Here is a 22,077-nt window from a genome sequence, read left to right on the forward strand (position 1 = left end):
GGAAAATAAGATTCTTGGGGAAAAAAAGTGTTTCTGATGAGGGGAGGAGCGTAATAGAAACGCCAATATCTGTTGTGCCAATTGCCACACTGGGGGAGCCGTCCCACTACATGCTAAACGATGTTCATCAGTGTCCACTGTTGCGCAGCCTAAACATAGTGGAGTGTCTGCCAAATGAATTGCGTGCCGCCGTTGATTCGTTGCGAACTTCCTATTTACCATCACATACCAAGTTGAGCGTACCGACGTTGGGAGGTAAACGTTCCGTATAACGCGCCATATCTGTCGCCAGTTCTTGTCTGGGTACTTCTTTTCCAGGGTATTCCTGGGGCGCCGGCGCAGTAAGAGTTGGTATACATGTCGCGTAGTCGGTAGTTGTGTTGTTGGGAAGGATTCTCTGACATAGCAAAGCTAAAAAAAAAAAAAAAAATAAATAAATAAAAAAAAGACTTGAAATGTGACATCTTCGGTGAAATATGGCCCACATTGACTGGGGGCAGCATTGAAATGGGCGCTAGTACATCGGCCAACGCACCCAAGATACTGCGAAATTGACCGCGCCACTGTCGTAAAATCGTACTGACGAATAACGCCCGTGCCTTTTCATATACGTTCACTAGGCCAAGTCCACCCTCTCCAGGTGGTAGCGTAAGCGTTGTGTATTGGATCTTAAACAGGTGTCCCACACTCACGTAAGTTCCGAAAGTTGCTTGTATCCGTGATGCCATTGTGCGCGTTAAAGGCAGGACATGCCCTACGTGAGTGAGTCTCGGTGCTAGGTATACGTTAACATAGGTCACCCTCTGAATCATATCCAACGCTCTAAATTTCTGTAACAGCACCATGGTCCGCATCAGCTTCAATATGCGTCGGTAGTTATCCGCTGCTGTCCGCTGCACATCCGTGTGGAACGTAACACCTAGACATTTTATGGTCTTAATTAACATGAGCGGGCCTTCCTCCCCCGGTTGTAATCCTCGACCGACATTCATGTAGCGTGACTTCTGTAGATTAAGCACGCTTCCTGCCGCCATCCCGTATCGCTGTATCCATGCCAACGCCGTACGCACTTCGTCGCCTGTCCTTGCCACCAACATCACATCGTCAACATAAGCGTGGCAATGAAATGTCAGTTGTGGCAACGGCATTCCCTCCAGCCGTCTTCGGAGACCATATAGACAGGGCTCCAAAGCCATTGCATACAAAAATATCGAAAGGGGGCAACCTTGACGAACTTACCTTTAAATAACAATGTAGTCAGTGCCCCGCCCATTCACCGAGACCTTTGATCGCACGCCGTGTAACAGTCGCATGATCACTAGAATGAAGGCCTGTGGGATTCCCAATCTGCCCATCACTGCGTGCAAAAAGATATGATCCACTCTGTCGAACGCATGATCGAAGTCAATAGCGACTAGTGCCCCACGCACTCGGCATGCCGCTGCTAATGCGATGATATCTCGGTAGTCACCGAGTGCCGTATGTACTTTACTCTTACCGCCGAGGCAAGTTTGATCTATGAGGAGTCTATCAGAAAGTGAAGACCGCAGGCGAGCCCCAAGGATGCGCGCGAAAATCTTATAGTCACAGTTCAAGAGAGTGAGTGAGTGGTCTATAATCTCCTGGCCTTCTGCCACCGCGTGGTTTGGGTGTTGGGATGATGATACCCTCCGTGAATTCGGCAGGTATCTCAGTCTGCGGTTACAGGAGTTCGTTGTACATCTGAATCCAGGTCCGTCCCATGAGGTATGCAAAGGGGTGGTAAAATTCAATTGGGACTTGTTCGGAGCCCCCCTGGCAATTGCGTCTGTCAGCTCGCCCTCCGTTATCGCTGTGATGAAAGTCTCTACATCCAGTGGTGGTCCTCTATCTGGCATTTCCGAGATGACATCATGTAGTGTCTCGTTGTTCACTTGTACAGGTCCATATAACTGGCGGAAATAGTCAGTAAACACATGCGCAGTATCACGCTGGTTCACAACTTGCAGGTCAGTTTCAGAGATTAGTTCCCCGATCAATGTCCTTCGTCATCGTTGGCGTTCACGTACTACATGGTGCATGGAGGGGGTTTCGGCAGCAAATGTGTCCACCAATCTCGCCCGGACCATTATACCTTCCATTCTTAGTCTCGCAAGCTGTAATAACTTGGCTTTTATCCTGCGCATGGCCGTGCGCCTTTCCAGCGATGGTTGTTGGGTCATCAGCTCCTTCAGGGCTGTAAAATAAAAATCAACCATCGTGCGGTTCCACTGCGATTGTCCTGCCCGTATCGTATCCACGTTCTCCGTAAGGTTGGTTTTGCGCATTTGATCCACCATTGGAGAACCGAGGTGTGTGCTCGTTGACGGCGAACGCAGGTCTACCAGACCGCCTCTATCGACCGGCGACAATCAGCGTCACGTAAAAGTGCACTATTCATTTTCCAATGACCCTTACACCGCCATATCTTCTGACGCGTTAGTGATATCGTACAGACGTACGCCATATGATCCGTAAAAGCCGCTGGCCAGATTTCGGCATCCAGTAGCGCCGTCCGTAGAGCTCGTGTCACATACACTCTATCAAGTCTACTCGCCGAGTGTCCCGTTACAAACGTATAACCCGGTCTGTCGCCATGCTGCAGTTCCCAGGTATCCAGAAGCGCCATTTCGGTAATCAAAGCACGCAGTTCCATGCATGGCCCATAATGAGGTACTTGGTCCTTTTGGTCGACGACACAATTAAAGTCGCCGCCCACTATATAGTTATCATAGCGTCCAGCGAACAACGGTGCTATCTCTTCGGTGTAAAAGGTCGCCCTTTCTCTTCGTTTTGTGGAGCCAGATGGCGCGTATAGGTTGATGAAACGAACGCCGTCGACAGTGATCGCTATGCCACGTGCCGAAGGGAGAGACATGACTTCCTCCAGTCCTATTCCTTCCCTGGTGAGGATCGCCACACCGCATCCACTTTCATCGTGCACTGAATAATGTGCTTCGTAGCCGTAGAACTCTGGCGGCGATGTGAAACGCACTTCTTGTAGGAGTACAATATCCACGTCCGCAACGCGTAACATATCTTTCAGTGCCGGCCGAAGTGGTCGTGCGGTCAAAGGCGCTGCAGTCTGGAACCGCAAGACCGCTACGGTCGCAGGTTCGAATCCTGCCTCGGGCATGGATGTTTGTGATGTCCTTAGGTTAGTTAGGTTTAACTAGTTCTAAGTTCTAGGGGACTAATGACCTCAGCAGTTGAGTCCCATAGTGCTCAGAGCCATTTGAACCATTTTTATCTTTCAGCATTTGAATTTTAAGCGGTGTCCGAATGCCATCAATGTTTATCGTTGCAATGCGGCACGCCTGGCGTGTGTTCATCAGTTGTAGGGGGTGTCATCAAGCGATGGTGTTGAAAACCAGACTGCTGTCGTCTATCTGCACCCCCGGCGCTCCTCACCACACTAAGTTGTTCAACATTTCCCGGCCCCTCCCGGCGTCTGGCCAGGACTATCTTCAATCGTCGCGTTCGTATTTTCATTCTGTTCCTGTTGGTACAGTTCTTGCGCCCAATCCCCCGGTATATTTCCGGAACTGCCCGAAGGATGGTAGGCAACGTTGTCACCGCTCTGATGTTGGACAATTGTCATCTCCACTTCTGCCTTCCGGTCACCAGAAGGAGAGTTCAAGTTATCGTCGCTGTGCAATTCCTGCACCGTCATCTCGGTATCTGTTGAATCCACTGGTCTCAGGTCGATACTGTCGTTGTCGTCCGCTGTCCCCTCGGGACTATGGGTATCGTCAGCAGAAGTCAGTCGACGCTTCTTTCTTCTCTTCGGCGAACGCTGTTTCCGTTGCCTTGCTTCCACATCGGCTGTTTGGGTTGCGTATCCTCCGTCTTGGGCCTGGCCTTTCAGGCTCTCGGTGGAAGCACTGGCAGCCACCACGGATGAGCCTGGAGCGGCCGTCAGCTGCATCTCTTGTGTGGTGTCTTGTGTCTGCTGTGGTGGAACCGGTGGTCGGAGTTCCAGTCCATTGGTGTCCATGTTCTCTACAGGGCGCAGCTGCTGGTGCTCATCGGAAATCTCCCTCATGTCTCCTCTCAGGGCTTCCACAAAGGTCAACGGTAAGACAGTCACCTGTTGTGGCGCTAGAACGTCATCCCGTGGGGTTTGCACTAAACATCGCTGGAGGCATTCCGAGCGGACGTGACCTTCTTTCCCGCACTCCGAGCAAGTGCGAGGTTGTCCATCATAGATTATAATCGCTCGAGAACCAGGAGGTACAAATAAGAGTTCTATCCGTATTTGTCGCACCCCATTTAGGACGGGGTATGTGGTAAAACTCGTCTATTTTTCGGCCACATGGAATAGAACTGTACCGTATGGTCGAAAGGCGTCGGTAACAAGTTCAGACGGGACCTCAAACGGAAGTTCGAAGACTCGAATAGTGCGGATCCCCACTCCCGCTTGATCGACCGTAACCGCACCAACATTCCCGTCGGCATGACAGAAACGATACCCCTTCGGTGATCGTTGTAGAAGTCTCTCGCAAGCAGCCTCGTCAACAAGTTTGACGCAGACGACGCTTGCAACGATCGATAAATGGATTCCCACGATTTCCTGTGGGTCGAGTTTTACCTCTTCTCTTACAAAACGTTCAATCTCGTGTGCCTTTGGTCGTGTATAGTCGTTCGCAAAACTGAACTTCAAAGTCGTTTTTCTGTACGAGTGTGCCATCTCGTTCTAGACTCACAACACCGCACACGCGAAGCTGCTCCGGCGTAAACAAACAGGCGCGCGCACCACAGTGCGGCCGGCAGGCAACACGGTCCGCACTGTGTCACTGCCGAAGGCAGTCTGAGATGTAAGCATAGCCTTCCACCTTGTATATGACCATGCATCTTCATCCAAAGTGAATAATTATATGAACTGTAAATTATGAAACTCCCTGGCAGATTAAAACTGTGTGCGGGACGGAGACTCGAACTCGGGACCTTTGCCTTTTGCAGGCAAGTGCTCTACCAACTTTTTTTTTAAAAATCTCATTTTGTTCTCTTTTGTTCGTTGCATCTGCTCGGGGCGGACGTCGTAAGACATCCGTTTATGTTCGTTGTTGATCGGTTAACTCGGTTTTTTTATTACAGAGGGCAGCTAACCCTCTCACCCAACACGCTTTTTTTTTTTTTTTTTTTTTTAAATCTCATTTTTGTTCGGTTTTGTTCGTTGTGTCTGCTCGGGGCGGACGCCGTAAGACATCCATTTATGTTCGTTGTTGATCGATTGACTCAGTTTTTTTATTACAGAGGGCACGTAGCCCTCTGACCGAACACGCTGAGCTACCGTGCCGCCATCCAACTGAGCTACCAAAGCACGACTCACGACCCGTCTTCACAACTTTAAATCCGCCAGTACCTCGTCTCCTACCTTCCAAACTTCACAGAAGCTCTTCTGCGAACCTTGAGTCGTTCTTGGGTAGCTCAGTTGGTAGAGCACTTGCCCGCGAAAGGCCAAGAGTTCGAGTCTCGGTCCGGCACACAGTTCTAATCTGCCAGCAAGTTTCATATCAGCTCACACTCCGCTGCAGAGTGAAAATCTCATTCTGGAAACTGTAAAATAGTTCAAAATTATTATAACAAAACTACGTTCTTTTTGTAATTGAATCACCTTCGTTAAATACGTTGTGCAACACAATTAAAGGGTCACTTTTTTCCCATTGCATCGCAGAAGTTTGAAATTTAGCGCAAAGATACCTACAACCTTCCTCTGTAGTGCTTCAAAAGCACAGCGCCCTGGGACATGAACCTCAGGTTCGGCTATGCTTCAAACAGCAAGGCTTCGACTCAGGCGAAAAAAAGGTCAGAATTTTGAATTTCACGTGAGGTAAGGTGCGATGCCCCACCCAGTGTATCATAAAATGAATATGTATTTGCCTACAATTGACTGTGAGTGCCTATCGGATTCGTAAATGTTTGTGGGCGGACACTAGCTTATAGTAAGTAACCAGCATTCACTTTAGTGATCTCTCTCTAGAATTCAGAGCTTGTATCTTACCAGACGAATAGAATTTAGATTAAAGGAACCGACAAAGTAACGTTATTAAAAGCGCTGAAGAGGAGGGCACAAATATTAATCGGCAGCGCGGCTGCAACGGTCGCCGGTTCGAATCCTGCCTCGGGCATGGATGTGTGTGATGTCCGTAGGTTAGTTAGGTTTAAGTAGTTCTAAGTCTAGGGGACTGATGATCTCAGATGTTAAGTCTCATGGTGTTTAGAGCCATTTGAACATTAATGGGCAACACTTTTAGATGACGATGTTACAAAGCAAATCATTAACATGGACCCTAGACATATACTGAGTTAATTAGCAGGAAAAAGGATACTTTCATATGCACAAAACACCTCTGTTATAAACACGATACACATTATAAATAAATGTACAATGAAATATCCAGTGAAAATAGCCTGATAAGCATTTAAGATGCCTACTTCTGTGGTGGTGCTTTTATTAGTAGTGTACCTAGTAGTCATTACTTCCGTATTACTTTACAATATCTGATCATTCAGTATAGAAATGTGCTTTGTAATTACTATTAAAAATTACACTTTTTTTCGAAACAAGCCCGCAATGATGTGACTACACGTTATTAAACAAAAATCACTGTATCCTGCAATTTATCAACTGGAAGTTTCTTTCGTCACACATAAATAAATTTAAGAAATCATGTAGACTGAAGTACCGCCATAGCATTGTTCTGTAGTAGCGAAGTAAAACTGCACAGTACCTTTTGGTGTCTTCTCCTGGAACACTGCTTCCAATTTGTATTAATATTTATAGAAAAATAGCTGGTAAGATTTCTGTGGCAACGCTACGATGTTTCACTTAACTATGACAGTAATATAAATTTAGAACATGTTATATTTATAAACATCTCAAATATCTTCACAAAGAAAAAGAGAAAGGACATGACTTTTACAATATGTCGTTCTAGTTTGAAAACTTTTATACACTGAGCTGCACTAATAAAAAATGTACTTCATTCTCTTCACATGTGAGTACTGCTTATAGCCTCTTACGAGAACTTGCAGCATTTAGTTATGATTTAGACGTCGTAGTACTTTCCATCGTCATACTTGGCCAACACAATAGATCTTGCAGCAACGTAATGCATGCCGTAAGCCAGACTACAACATCAAGCTGGCCCAGAAAATATACAGTCACCTCTTCATCCTTGGATAAGAGCTGCTTAAAAACTCTGCAGAATTAGTAGTAGCAACTTTATCTCGCCCATCACGGGGTTTTATAAGAATTATGCTCAATTTTGTCGCCACAGCGTAATGTATGTGTTCAGCATTTCACACGTAACTCAAGACTATCCTCGATTTCTACGTAGAGTATCTTCTAGTGAGTAAAAAGGCCGGAATTTTGCCGCCAAAACCCTTCTGCGTGGAAGACCCTATTGATTATATCTTAAAACTAAAGTTTGTATTTACAGAAGTCCATGACAATTACAACGATAAAAGCAGTTTTATAATATAAACTAGCTGACCCGGCGAACTCTGTTATGCCTTAAAGCCAATAAATAATCAGATTTTGGATGTGAAGTTCAATTTTTTATTAGGAAATACAAATAAAAAAATTAAGTATTTTAATGATTCTTTATTCTTTATGTTTTATGGTGCATAGCTTCCTGTCTTCAATTAAGTACCTTGTGACACACGAAATTTTTTGTTTTATTATCAGGCGCAAGAACAAACAACGCAGATGGTCTTCCGACCATGCCAAATATAACTAACCATGTGAAAAACATGGATATTCCAGATTTAAAACACAAACATTCAAGGACTGGCCTTGTGATTTGTTAATGGTCATGGCGAATGCAAGACTGATCGGAAATTGAAGTCTTTTAAACTCAAACGGCATACCGGTTGGGATCATCGGGATCCTCGGAATGAGAACTTCCTCACCGGCTTTGTCAAGAAATATTCGATCGTCTTGGTCGCGGCATTGTTAATGATGATTCAAAGAAAATACAAATTATTTCTTTAAATTTTTAATTAATGATATATAATGATACTTAACCATAGATGTTTAGCTGTCATTTGCATTTTGTTATTCCATGTCAGATGCGTTTTTGTTATACCACGTTTTGTAGTGACGTTTAGATGACATTTTCGTTTTGTTATTCCATGCCAGATGCGTTTTCGTTATACCACGTTTTATAGAGGTCGAACGGGATAATAAAAAGTATCCTATGTCCGTCTCCTGGTTCTAAGCTACCTCTCCACCAATTTTCAGCTAAATCGGTCCAGCCGTTCTTGAGTTATGAATGGTGTAACTAACACGACTATCTTTTGATAGATAGATATAGCAATACACAAGACATTATTTAAACAGAAAACTTCAAAACTACATCTAGGAATTAAGATTGCTCATTAATCTACCTCGCGTTTGCACAGTACAGTGCTATGTGAGCTAAGTTTATCACTGTTGTCACTAGATGGCAGAAGGGTACCGTGCTTGCTCTGACACGTCACTGCCTTCTATGAATTGTTATCCATCTATGCACGGCTAATACTCGTAATAACAAGTTACGAAAGAGATTTTTCTATTATTGAAATGAAACAGTTATAGAAGGTGGTAATGACAATTGTATCTTTACAAAGGTAGGTTGATGATGTCACGTTGGCATCAAATTTCGCAACTATTCTGCCCAACTCCACTGTGGACATGTCACACGATGGGCAGGGAAGATCATCACACCCCTTCTTACATACCTTTCACCCCTTCCTTTAACGTCTGTTCGATGGATGTCATAACGGTGCACCCACTGTTGAAATCACGCTGTATTCTTGTGGATGGCAGAGAAAACTTTCAGGCACAACCCCAATCAGAATCAAATTGCGAAATCTAAGGGTTGTCGAAAGGTATACCTGTCACGCCGGCGTCTATGAATTAATGATTGAATGTCTCTGTACAGGAACATTTTTGAAGTGCCCAACAAAGATGTGCTGGTGGCACTGACAGTGTTGCTGAACTGGAAGGGGGAAGGGGGGGAGGGAAGGGGGGGTCTTAGAGGGATCTTTGCCATTTCATTCAAGCATGTGTCAATGTCACATCATCCACCCCCCTCACCCGCTGCGATCGCACAACAGGAGGGCTGAAAAACCATGAACACCCTTTACTGCTTCGGATCACATTCCACCCTATACAGCCGGCCGAAGTGGCCGAGCGGTTCTAGGCACTACAGTCTGGAACCGCGCGACCGTTACGGTCGCAGGTTCGAATCGTGCCTCGGGCATGGATGTGTGTGATGTCCTTAGGTTAGTTAGGTTTAAGTAGTGCTAAGTTCTAGGGGACTGATGACCTCAGAAGTTAAGTCCCATAGTACTCATTAAGTCCCATAGTGCCCAGAGCCATTTGAACCATTTTCCACCCTGTACATCAGAACAAAAATTGTGGTCCCACAATACTCCAAAGGGTTGCGAGCATGTACAATGGAGTTGCAGTCCCGCGATGTCCTTCATTCTGTTGCTCATCGCGCTACAACTGTCGTTTTCGACCACTAAATGTGTGGGAAGGGGTGGTTCCATTGACGCCTTTTATGCCATCACTTAAGGCCGTTTCGTGTCGGTTCTGTGTAGGTTTGTGTCTGAAGGTTTTTATCGATCATCCAAAAGAAAATAGTGCGATTTAAACTCTGGGCGTCGCTGTCCCAACCTCCAACCTCCAACACGGAGGCGTCACAAGAATGGGTGCAACATGTTTAAGAAGGGATGTGACCACCTTTTCCATATATATATATATATATATATATATATATATATATATATATACTGCGCGGAGCGGTAAAAGCTTAAATCAGCAGTTGCGTGTTAAACTGAAATTACTGCATAAAAACAATTACGGGCAGATGACCGACTGAGATCTATGTGAAGGACAGGTAACTAACGGAGGAAAGAAGTGGCTTGAAAAACACTTTCAAAACGTGTTCTTGAGTGTTGCTCATCAGGGGGGGGGGGGGGGGTCCATGTTAGGTTAAATAATTAAAAGAGACAGAGAATATTCACCGACACACTATCCAGTAGTAAGCACAAGAGTGTTACGGAGATGCTCAACAAACGCCATTGGCTGTCGCTATGAGACAGACGTCCTGCGTCACGAAGAAGGAAGAATGGAAGATTAGGATGTAACGTTCCATCAACGTTGAGGTCATTAGAGACGGAACACGTGCTCGTAGCGTTTCAAGGATGGGGAACGAAATTGGCCTCGCCATTTCAAAGGAATCATTCCGGCATCTAAGTTGAGCGGTTTTAGGAAAATCACGGAAAACAGAAATCTAGATTGCCGGAAGCGGGTTCGAACCGTCCTCCTCCGGAATGTGAGTCCAGTGTGCAAACAACTGCGCCATCTTGGTCGGTTTCGCGTCTGTGAATGGCGCGTACAGAGACCGGCAATTCAGTTAAAATGAATATCAAATATTGTTTATTTCAGTCTTTGATCACAATATCAGTTCTTTTGACGATGACCGGTTTCAGTCCGTAATGACCATCCTCAGATCTACAACATACGAATATATACACCTAGAGAGCAGTGTGTCTTTCAACACAATACAGCAGTACGTATCACAATGCACTATCATACAACCAGGGAAATTTACGGATAAAATACGGTAAAAAGCATCTTTTCTACACCATGTCAAAAAGTGATAAGGCCATAATGGCATCGTCAAAGCATATAAATATAATCAGCACAGTAGCGACATCTAGGTAGGATGTAGACAATCAGATTTCTGGTAGCTACTGTACTTCAGTAGCCAGTTGCAATAATGACTGTGTGGACGATGTGGCCTATTATACACCTTATTTTAGATCTATATGACGATGCTGTGCTGATTATATTTATATGTTTTGACGATGCCATTATGGCCTTATCACTTTAGGACATGGTGTAGAAAAGGTATGTTTTACCGTATTTTATCTGTACATTTCCCTGGTTGTATGATAGTGCATTGTGATACGTACTGCTGTATTGTGTTGAAAGACACACTGCTCACTAGGTGTATGTATTTGTATACTGTAGATCTGATGATGGTCATTACCGACTGAAACCCGTCATCGTCAAAAGAATTGATATTATGATCAAAGACTGAAATAAACAACATTTGAAAGTATTGGATCACTGCTCGTATACGCGATTATGTCGCACTGGCAAAATGAATGTAATAGACTGTATACTTTAAAGTACTTTAGGTATATTTAAAAAAAACATTTAATTCACAATGCCACCGTTCTACATATACGATCGATATAAAATGTAAATGCGTTACAGATCTCGGTGCTCTGAACACCGCCCAGTGCAGCTAATATCTCGCCGATCTACGTAGATGAGGCAACATCAGTTCGTGATGCCCTCGCAGTAAACAGCTTAGAGCGGTGTTGCGAGTCTCGTGTAGTTAACGTTTTAATCTGAGTCCGTATTCGATTAAGTTAACAGCACCCGTGGCCAGTAATTATGGGCCAGGCGCTACTGACAAGCTCGTAAACAACACTGCCCCGTCCGCTGTCATCAGGTTTTAAAAACTCATTTGCTACAGACATCGTGACACTCTTTTTTTGTAATAATAAACACGACACCTAGCTGCTTGTTTCAGCAGTTAGGTCGTCCATTAAAGTTGCAGGCGGCAATGTTATCTAGAGTTCCTCACTCGACAGCGGCTGAATCTGAATGAGTCAACGACTATGCTCTACGTCCTATTCATGGGAGTGAGCGAATGAGCCTGTATGAACACGAAATATGTATGACACATTATTCAGAAAAGCGTAGTCAGTTTCTAGTTTTTAAGTAAACTATATGAAGTTTGCTTTAGTAGACTTTCAAATGTCAGTATCACATCAAATAAATTCACGTGACCGCCCACGGCTAGTTCCAGCTAATCTGTTCGTTACACATTTCTTCCTCGTCGCACCCATGCTTGTATTTTTTCGCGTTTTTGATCACACTTATTAGATTTTTTTTTTCATTGAGAGTATACGAGTATATTGTTTCAGTAATCACCTAGGCTTCCTGACGTCATTAAACTGCTTCCAAATTTTTTTTTTTACTTCGTCGAAGAACTGGTATACTCGCAGAAATATCACCGTATTTGGTACCGTGACGTCGCTGAAGGTGAGTTTGCGCAAGTTGACTCTAATGTAATTGTTGTGATTTTTGTTGCACAGAAGCTATACGTTGAAACCCATTGGATACGGAGAGTTTTCATTCCTTCAGTGCCCAGGCTCATTCTGAAATTTCAGTTTTAGTTGTGAAAAATCCAGTATTGTATATGTGGACTGTAGGGTTCGCTGCTGATCTCATTGTATAACCGGAGGACCGATTAAAGAAGAAATGTAGCGGAATGTCAAGCAAGATACTGTTAACAGTTCCAAGTTTCTTCTTTCGTTAAGGTCATCTCAAAAGTAAACCAACGTAGCAAAACAAACTATACAGTGCTATATTCCTCGTGAAGTTACCAGTGTCTTTGATTTCGTAAGAATAGAGTCGCTTGCCAAAAGAACTTCTGACCTACATAAACGATTCAACAGACAATCTAAGAAGCCCACTTACATTGTTTGTATATCGTGCTGCCATTCACCATCTAGTAAAGTCATCAGAGGATCAAAACCAACTGCAAAATTACTTCGACAAGACATCTGTGTGGTGCGAAAAATGGCAACTACCTCTGAATAACGAAAAGTCTGAAGTCATCTACATGGGTGTTACAAGGAATCCGCTAAATTTCGGTTACGTGATAACTCACACAATTCTGAAGGCTGTAAATTCAACTTAACACTTATGGATTACAATTATGAATAACCTAAACTGGAAAAATCACGTAGATAATCCCGTAGCGAAAGGAAATCACAGACTGCAATTTATTGGCAGAATGCTTAGAAAGTGCAACATGCCTACTAAAGAGACTGCATATGCTACGCTTAAACAAAAATATGGGAATTGTGGGTCTGCCTTGATGAAAAACACTTTCGTTATTTATTATCATATTTACTCCCCAATTAGTTTCGGCGACAAATATCGCCATCATCAATGGGTTCTTTAAACCTTGTTAATTACCATTACAAGTAGTAGGCAGATGGCGGCCTGAGGACACTTTTGATATCAAATTGATGTGAAAATTAATTAAATTGTTCAATTAATCATCCCCACCCCCGCCCACCTCCGCCCACCCTGTCCCCGACCACGCCCACCCCCGTCCCCAGATGATGTCACATGCTTCTCTCAGTTGCACTTGTGCCCCAGCTCCTCCTTCTCCCCTCCCCTACCCTCACCCCTAACAACCTACCGTATTGGTGGGAATTTCGAAGTTTGGTGGGAATTAGCCCAGGGCTGTGCTGACATCCCACCCCACCACAACCCGGGACTGATGGGAAATTAAAATTCGTAGTACCCTTTCCGGGACTCGAACCCTCGTCCTCCTGAGCGGAGGGCCCAGTGTACCCCCCTGAAACAATTAAATCACCATAGGCGCTTGGAATTGACGGGAAATTAAAAATGGCTGTGCCCTTTCCGGGACTCGAACCCTGATTGTACTGGATGGAAAGCCCAAGTGAACCCCCTAACACATGTAACCTGCCCTGGTGCGGGAGAGGAAGGTTAGATTAGTGGACTTTATTTATTTTGGTCGGGAAACTGACACAAATATCGATCCTAATTATGTAATTAATCACAAAGATTGGGCCTAATTACACAACTATATACATAGCGATACACAATGACGGCATAAAAGCGCAATACAGCTCAAAAACTGGGGCTTCCATAAAACTGATGTTATCCTTCTGGGAAAAATTTCGCAATAGCACTCGAAACTAGCAATAGACACACTCAAATTTTACCCTGCACCTATAAGCTGGTGGGAAAAACGCAGGGGTGTAAAGTATTATCTTTATTCTTTTTGGTGGGAAATATGTTCAACTGACGAGATGCTGGTCTTGGACAGAGAGGAGATTAAAAAGTGTATTACCTGTAAGCATACAGTATCAATCACTGTTTGACGTCAGAGGTTGCTGCAGATGCCTGCTCAAAATCGAAGCCAATATGTGCTACCACAACTGATGGAAAAAAAAATGCGTCACAGATCTAATTACACTTCGAAATTGTCGTGAAAAAACCAGCAATCGTAATGAATGGGCTATAATGCAGCACATGTAGTGGGGGAAAATTGTCGTCCTAAAAGACTACAGAGTGTAGAGGGGGTGGTTGTTGAACATGCGTTCTTCTCGATGTACAATCATAAGCTGTCGAAAACCAAGGCCATCTCACTTCCCCTCAGGCCTCCCCCCTCCCCCTCCCCCCTCTACAATGCCCCTGCTACCACCCTCTAAGGCCACTGCCTGCAATTGGCTTTCCACCATCTGGCCGCTGCCTTAATACGACGCACCTACGCCTGCACAATAGCGTGTATAGTCAACTAAACAATAGGAGATAAAAGGACGGCCGCCTCAAGTGCAACTTGTTCATCTAAAATATATCGACAGAGCCCCTATGCACCACCCTCTTGGCAGAGAGCGGCTGTGTCCGGCGACAACTCACAGCCTTTGCGGCACTTGCGATACGCGGCATGCCTTCAGACGACACACATCCGGAGATCGGTCCAGATGGTCCGCAATACTCAGCTTTGCACCATCTGGCCGTCGCCTTAAGGCGATGCTCCTACGCCAACACAGCAGCGTGTCCAAGTAGGACAACTGGGAATCCATGGAGGGAACACGATGTTCCTTTTGAGAAACACTATTGAGAAATGACATCTGAAGCTGACCACATAGGAGTTCTACAACCCACACCATACATTTCGCTTAGGACAAAATAATAGCGCCTATGTTACCGTCACCCTGCATAAAAAGCGGTCTTGAGTCTACAGGAACATACGGTCGCTGATAGTGTTACACTTTCAAGCAAAAATGCTGTCAGAAATTCTGTCCGCAATTTGGAATCAAGTCTATCCATTCAACCGCATATTTGCATTGGATCCTGTAGAGACATCTTTTATTGATTACAGCCACTGGTGAAACATATTCGTGTCACTCTTGTATCTCGAAACGAGTGACTTTTTTTGTTTCGAACCTATCTTCTAAGGATCCCATACACCAAGAACTCCAGCGCTGTTTTTAGACAGTCCCTCTGCATCTTGTAACCGCTCATAAGTCACTGCCACGCCCTCCCTGCAGCTTATTCCATGTGATCATCCCAGTTTAAGTCTGATCTGTACGGAAGTCAGAGAGCGCTATATCTAAGACCTTCTGTATCCTGTGGGGAAACAGGACGAGCTAATATGACAGGAGCCCGTTTTGATCACTCGGTGTAAACGGGAACACAGTGTCATAGCTCCGTCAACTGTGTACAGTGTGTAAGGCCAGCACCACACGAAGCTTTCCCTGCAACACGAAGCAGTGGAAGAGATAGTACAAGCAGATATGGTGGTGTTTCTTGTTAAGAAAATTAGGAAGACTACACATCATACAGGGCATGGAGGAAGGATGAAGATTTTGCTACTGACACATCTCCAAACTACATGCAGGTAGTCCGAAGGATATCTGTGTCTTTCAGGGTGCATTCATGTCTATCACCCAAACATATGCGACATCATATTAAATAAACAGGTGTTTATCCATTGGAGCAGGTGGCCAGAGATCGACGTCGCTTGCACAGACCGGTGTAAAGTTCCATCGCCTGTACTGTACGAGAACCTTCTACCAAACGTTATCAGTCGCAAGAGAGGGACCCTTTTCATTATTTGACACAACGCTTTTTTTGCTGTTACATGCTTTGTACACTGCCATACATTTTTTTTTCCGTCACGACTTCGACGTCTGTGTCAGATTCTAAACTAACATTAACACGTGTGGTCCATTGACTCCCCCAGGAAACTAGAAACTAAACATTGCACAGGGTAAATCACATTCTGTGGTGAACAAAAGCGTACCAGGACTGTTAGGACGGAAAAGACACCGCCGATATACTGTAATAACAAGCACCATAGTTGATAGTGCGATCAACTGTAGCAATTTTATCGTAATTTCAACACCAACGAATGACGCGGCAGCATGATTACCAGTTCTGTATCATCAATAAACAGCTCTTCTCCTACTTTGCGAGTACCATAACAAATATAAGTAGATGACTGTGCACTATGTTAATTCATTGTTAATTCTCGAACATACACACCAAAGAATACCAGACAGCGACCTACGTGTCTCTAGCACTTCGATAATAGTGCGTAACTTACGATCTTTCTCTGTGTGGATGGGAGTCACAGGACATTCTCGCATTCTTAGGATAAAGTTAGAGACCGAAAGATCTCCTCCCATTGTCTTTGACCAATGCTCCCTGCAGCTGACCAGAAGTAGACCGCTACGTTCCACCTTTCGCGTAGGAACAGTGCGAACCGAGGCAGCCGGCCGCGGTGGTCTAGCGGTTCTAGGCGCTCAGTGCGGAACCCCAGGACTGCTACGGTCGCAGGTTCGAATCCTGCCTCGGGCATGGATGTGTGTGATGTCCTTAGGTTAGTTAGGTTTAATCAGTTCTAAGTTCTAGTGGACTGATGACCTCAGATGTTAAGTCCCATAGTGCTCAGAGCCATTTGAACCATTTGAACCGTGGCATTAACTGCTGTCCTGCACCCATCCAAGAGCACAATATTTCTCCAGATGCGCGAATGTCGAGGAGGTTAGCACCCCTTATCAGTGTACAGTAGATATGAAACTGTTGTGATGATATAACAGACGGTTAAGAACAAGAAGCGGGTGTTTTTTTTTTTTTTTTTTCATGATGGAACTCCAGACGGCCAGAGTTTATTGTTTTTTACACAAATCAACTGCGCTAGCAATTCTAAAGTATTGTTCTAGTGTCTGGCATCATTACCAAGAAGGTATTGGTAAGAGAGAACATAAACACATGCACTCCTAAGGCTATGATGTTCTGCACTTAAAACACGCTATGATGATAGATCGTTGCGGTTTCCGACCTATTAGTCGTATGGAATGCAACGCTGTTACTATCCCAATGTAAGAAACATATTTCCAGCGCTTGACATACATTGTCCTTGCAGGTTTTTCTACGACAAACTATGGTGATAAAATGTAAAACGAAAAACTATTTCCTTAAAACATCGATTCCTTCTGATAAATGTACAGTATATCTTTCCAAAGGTGTATAGCCCCCACTATTCACATCCGATCACGGTTCAGAAATTACACTATGCTCGCATCAGTCCTATATGAACGATCTTTAGTAACGGGGAATGCCTCTTACAAAGAAAGGGACAAATGCATAGCAGCGGTGTTTGACATGTGAAATTACACGTCATCCCGTCATTAACTCCGTAAACAGAACATTTGTCAAGCAGATGTATACACAGAGATTGTAGTACCTCACAAACACCTGTCGCTAACCTAGAATCACCGTAGTTATGGAACTGAAGACTCGATTTTATGCCCGAGATGCGGGAGGGGAATGGAGTACGTCGCATAAATCTTCGTTCGTCTAGAGGAATATGTCGAATCAGGATGGAAGTCCTCTGATGACCGAGAGGTTTGATGTTAACGATGGCAAATAGACAGTGCTCTACGTCACACAAAGAACACGCAGTTGTATGCGAGTCGAACACAACTGATGCATCCTGACAGAGCAACGGAAAAAAATGGTCAAATGACCTCCTGCAGCAACATGTTCCTCTCTGTCTAGAATGCATCATCAGTCTACCATTAAATCCTACCTCGTTACAGCTCCATCTCACCCTATCACTCCATCCACTTTCTGTCATTCTTTAACTCATATGCAAGTAAGTTTAGAGGCAGATGGTTCTCTTTTTTCCAGGAAAGCATCGAAGACAGCAGTCAACTCGTGCGTGTTACTATTACCTTAATAGGCATACAGTAGAATGCTGCCTCGTCGAAGAATAAAAGAGTGTATCCCCTGTTCCCGGTGCTTCCACTCGCCGTTTTCCCGCATTCCTCTTGCTGTCGTATACTCGTTCCCAGGTACAAGAATTTTTCTGCTCCAATCAGACGACATGCAAGTACTCCCTCAATTTCCCTGCATTTCGGCCTATTTTCCCTCAATTTATACGTATTTTCCGTCATTTTATCGATTTTATGCAACTTATATCCATGCGATCAAAACATAACTTATCATACCGTGTTCCAAAATTGCCTGTAAATGTAGTACAGCTGCCAAAATCTAACACAAACGCACTTTTTTTCTGGTCGGGCGGCATAGTACAGCACTGTACTCGAATGCAACCAGTCACCTCCAACCGTATATTCTACAGTTGCAGCACATTTGCTCTGTTTACTCGCAGTATTACATACCAATATCCTTAACATCGGTTTGCTGCAGAATTTCTGAACGCATTCAGAGTTTCAAAATAATAAACTACCTTGAGAGTAAAAAGTTTTTACCCAAAAATCAACACAAATTTAGAAAGCATCGCTCTTTCGAAACTTAGCTTGGCCTCTTCAGTATGACACACTGCAAACCATGGCTGAAGGGCCAGATTTCAACCAGATTTCGTAGCTTTGTGGAAAGGGTTTGACACAGTGCCCCACTACAAACTTTTAACGACGGCCCGAGTACGTTTTAAGAAACCAGTACGTTGTCCTGGACGGCCTGTGTTGATCAGAGACAGGGATTTCGTCAGGAGTGCCGCAGAACACAGTGATATGTCCGCTCTTGTTCGCCATATACACAACTGGAAAAAAATTGTACACCGTTTTAGAGGTTTCCAGTTCATTACGCATTTATTGTTGCAACATTGCTTGTGGAGTACACTAAACGATCACATTTACAGATCAATACCACAAGCGGTTCTGAGGTTCAAGGTATTAACCCATGCTGAAACAAGCAATTTACTACGTGGTGTAGCCTCCAGAGGCGGCGATGCAGATGCTGAACCTGGCATCCAGCCGATCGTATAGACGGCAAATACTGTCCTGGGATACATTATGGGCCAGCCGCTTTGGCCAAGTGGTTCTAGGTGTTTCAGTCTGGAAACGCGCTACTGCTACGGTCGCAGGTTTGAAACCTGCCTCGGGCATGGATGTGTGTGATATCGTTAGGTTGGTTAGGTTTAAGTAGTTCTAAGTCTAGGGGACTGATGACCTCAGATGTTAAGTTCGATAGTGCTCAGAGCCATTTGATACATTATGCCATGCCTGTTCAACCTGCTAACGTAGTTCTGTGAGCGTTGGTTGACTAGTCGCACGGGTCACTTCTCGTCCCATCGTATCTCATACGTGCTCAATTGAAGACAAGTCCGGAGGTCGTGCTGGGCAGGGAAGTTGCTGCACATCTTGCAGAGAACATTGAGTTTCACAGGCAGTGTGCGGGCGAGTATTATCCCGTTGGAACAAGACATCACCTAGCTGCTGGAAGAACGGCAAAAGAGCAGGTCTAACAACATTCTGCACGTACCGAGAGCTGGTTTGCGTCCCCTCCAGAATCACCAAGGGTGAACGAGAATTGTAGCTCAACGCACCCCAGGCAATAAGGCTTGGGATGGGGCCAGTGTTTGTCTTGGACGAATGCATTCTACGGGACAGCGCTCACCAGGTCTACGTCGTGTGCGCTAACTACCATCACTTGCGTCCATGCAGAATCTGCTTTCATTGACGAAGACCATGGACCGCCATTACTGACACCTCGCAATTAGTGTTGCGATAACTTTAAGGAAAACACGTGGAAAATGGACCCATATATTTCGTCTGTTGTTGTTTGACCGAATAAACGCTATTGCTTAACAGCAATATTATAATTACGATTTAGAAAACCTTGTTTAAAAGAATCACAAGGCTCACAGTCTTAAAAAAACGTAACAGGCTCAGTTCATTAAAGACCAATTTTAAGAATTTATACCGTCGAGAGCAGGGCTGGAAACCCGAAGTACACTCCTGGAAATGGAAAAAAGAACACATTGACACCGGTGTGTCAGACCCACCATACTTGCTCCGGACACTGCGAGAGGGCTGTACAAGCAATGATTACACGCACGGCACAGCGGACACACCAGGAACCGCGGTGTTGGCCGTCGAATGGCGCTAGCTGCACGGCATTTGTGCACCGCCGCCGTCAGTGTCAGCCAGTTTGCCGTGGCATACGGAGCTCCATCGCAGTCTTTAACACTGGTAGCATGCCGCGACAGCGTGGACGTGAACCGTATGTGCAGTTGATGGACTTTGAGCGAGGGCGTATAGGGGGCATGCGGGAGGCCGGGTGGACGTACCGCCGAATTGCTCAACACGTGGGGCGTGAGGTCTCCACAGTACATCGATGTTGTCGCCAGTGGTCGGCGGAAGGTGCACGTGCCCGTCGACCTGGGACCGGACCGCAGCGACGCACGGATGCACGCCAAGACCGTAGGATCCTACGCAGTGCCGTAGGGGACCGCACCGCCACTTCCCAGCAAATTAGGGACACTGTTGCTCCTGGGGTATCGGCGAGGACCATTCGCAACCGTCTCCATGAAGCTGGGCTATGGTCCCGCACACCGTTAGGCCGTCTTCCGCTCACGCCCCAACATCGTGCAGCCCGCCTCCAGTGGTGTCGCGACAGGCGTGAATGGAGGGACGAATGGAGACGTGTCGTCTTCAGCGATGAGAGTCGCTTCTGCCTTGGTGCCAATGATGGTCGTATGCGTGTTTGGCGCCGTGCAGGTGAGCGCCTCAATCAGGACTGCATACGACCGAGGCACACAGGGCCAACACCCGGCCTCATGGTGTGGGGAGCGATCTCCTACACTGGCCGTACACACTGGTGATCGTCGAGGGGACACTGAATAGTGCACGGTACATCCAAACCGTCATCGAACCCATCGTTCTACCATTCCTAGACCGGCAAGGGAACTTGCTGTTCCAACAGGACAATGCACGTCCGCATGTATCCCGTGCCACCCAACGTGCTCTAGAAGGTGTAAGTCAACTACCCAGGCCAGCAAGATCTCTGGATCTGTCCCCCATTGAGCATGTTTGGGACTGGATGAAGCGTCGTCTCACGCGGTCTGCACGTCCAGCACGAACGCTGGTCCAACTGAGGCGCCAGGTGGAAATGGCATGGCAAGCCGTTCCACAGGACTACATCCAGCATCTCTACGATCGTCTCCATGGGAGAATAGCAGCCTGCATTGCTGCGAAAGGTGGATATACACTGTACTAGTGCCGACATTGTGCATGCTCTGTTGCCTGTGTCTATGTGCCTGTGGTTCTGTCAGTGTGATCATGTGATGTATCTGACCCCAGGAATGTGTCAATAAAGTTTCCCCTTCCTGGGACAATGAATTCACGGTGTTCTTATTTCAATTTCCAGGAGTGTATATAGTTCTCAGGAACAAGAAAGAAGTCACACCAAGTAGGCGTGTCTGCAAACAGGTTCACCGAAATATTTTATCAGCAAAATGAATTACAATGTCAGCCACTAAAAACACTAACAGTTTCCAAACTTGGATAATACTTTACACAAGTGTATAACGCCCATCCAAAATACAGAAAGGATCACAAATTACGCCACTGATTGTGGCTGTTGAAAAGCCGCTTAGCAATATATAAACCTTAATAAAAATCCCGTAAGTAATGAAATACACAGTCCCCCAAGACACAAACAAAACTTGGAAGCTGTGAAATGTCCTGAGTCCTTTATGTATTTTTCGGTATTCTCCAAGTGCGACTGGAGCAGAGAGGCCAAGTGTTTTGCCACGGCTAGCCAGGCGCACGTGGGGAAGACTGACAAATACATAAAGGACTCAGGACATTTCATTGAGAAGGTGAAGAAACTGAAACTTGCACCAAACGACATCCTGGTCAGCTTTGATGTTGTTTCTTTGCTTACGAAAGTGCCACTGAGTGACGCTCTGGAGCACATCGTTTCCATTTCCCCGAAAGATATCACAAAGCTCATTAATGCATGTCACACCACGAGCTATTTCACGTGGAATGGCAATTTCTACGAACAGCTGGAAGGCGTAGCAAAATCATCAGATGAACGTCAGCCGAAGAACCTGAGACAGAAGCCAGTAGGCAGTTTGTCAAATATACAATCGCCCAAAATACGAGATAAGCCGGGAGGAC

This window comes from Schistocerca serialis, chromosome 5 (assembly GCF_023864345.2).
Source record: "Schistocerca serialis cubense isolate TAMUIC-IGC-003099 chromosome 5, iqSchSeri2.2, whole genome shotgun sequence".
Taxonomy (NCBI): Eukaryota; Metazoa; Arthropoda; class Insecta; order Orthoptera; family Acrididae; genus Schistocerca; species Schistocerca serialis.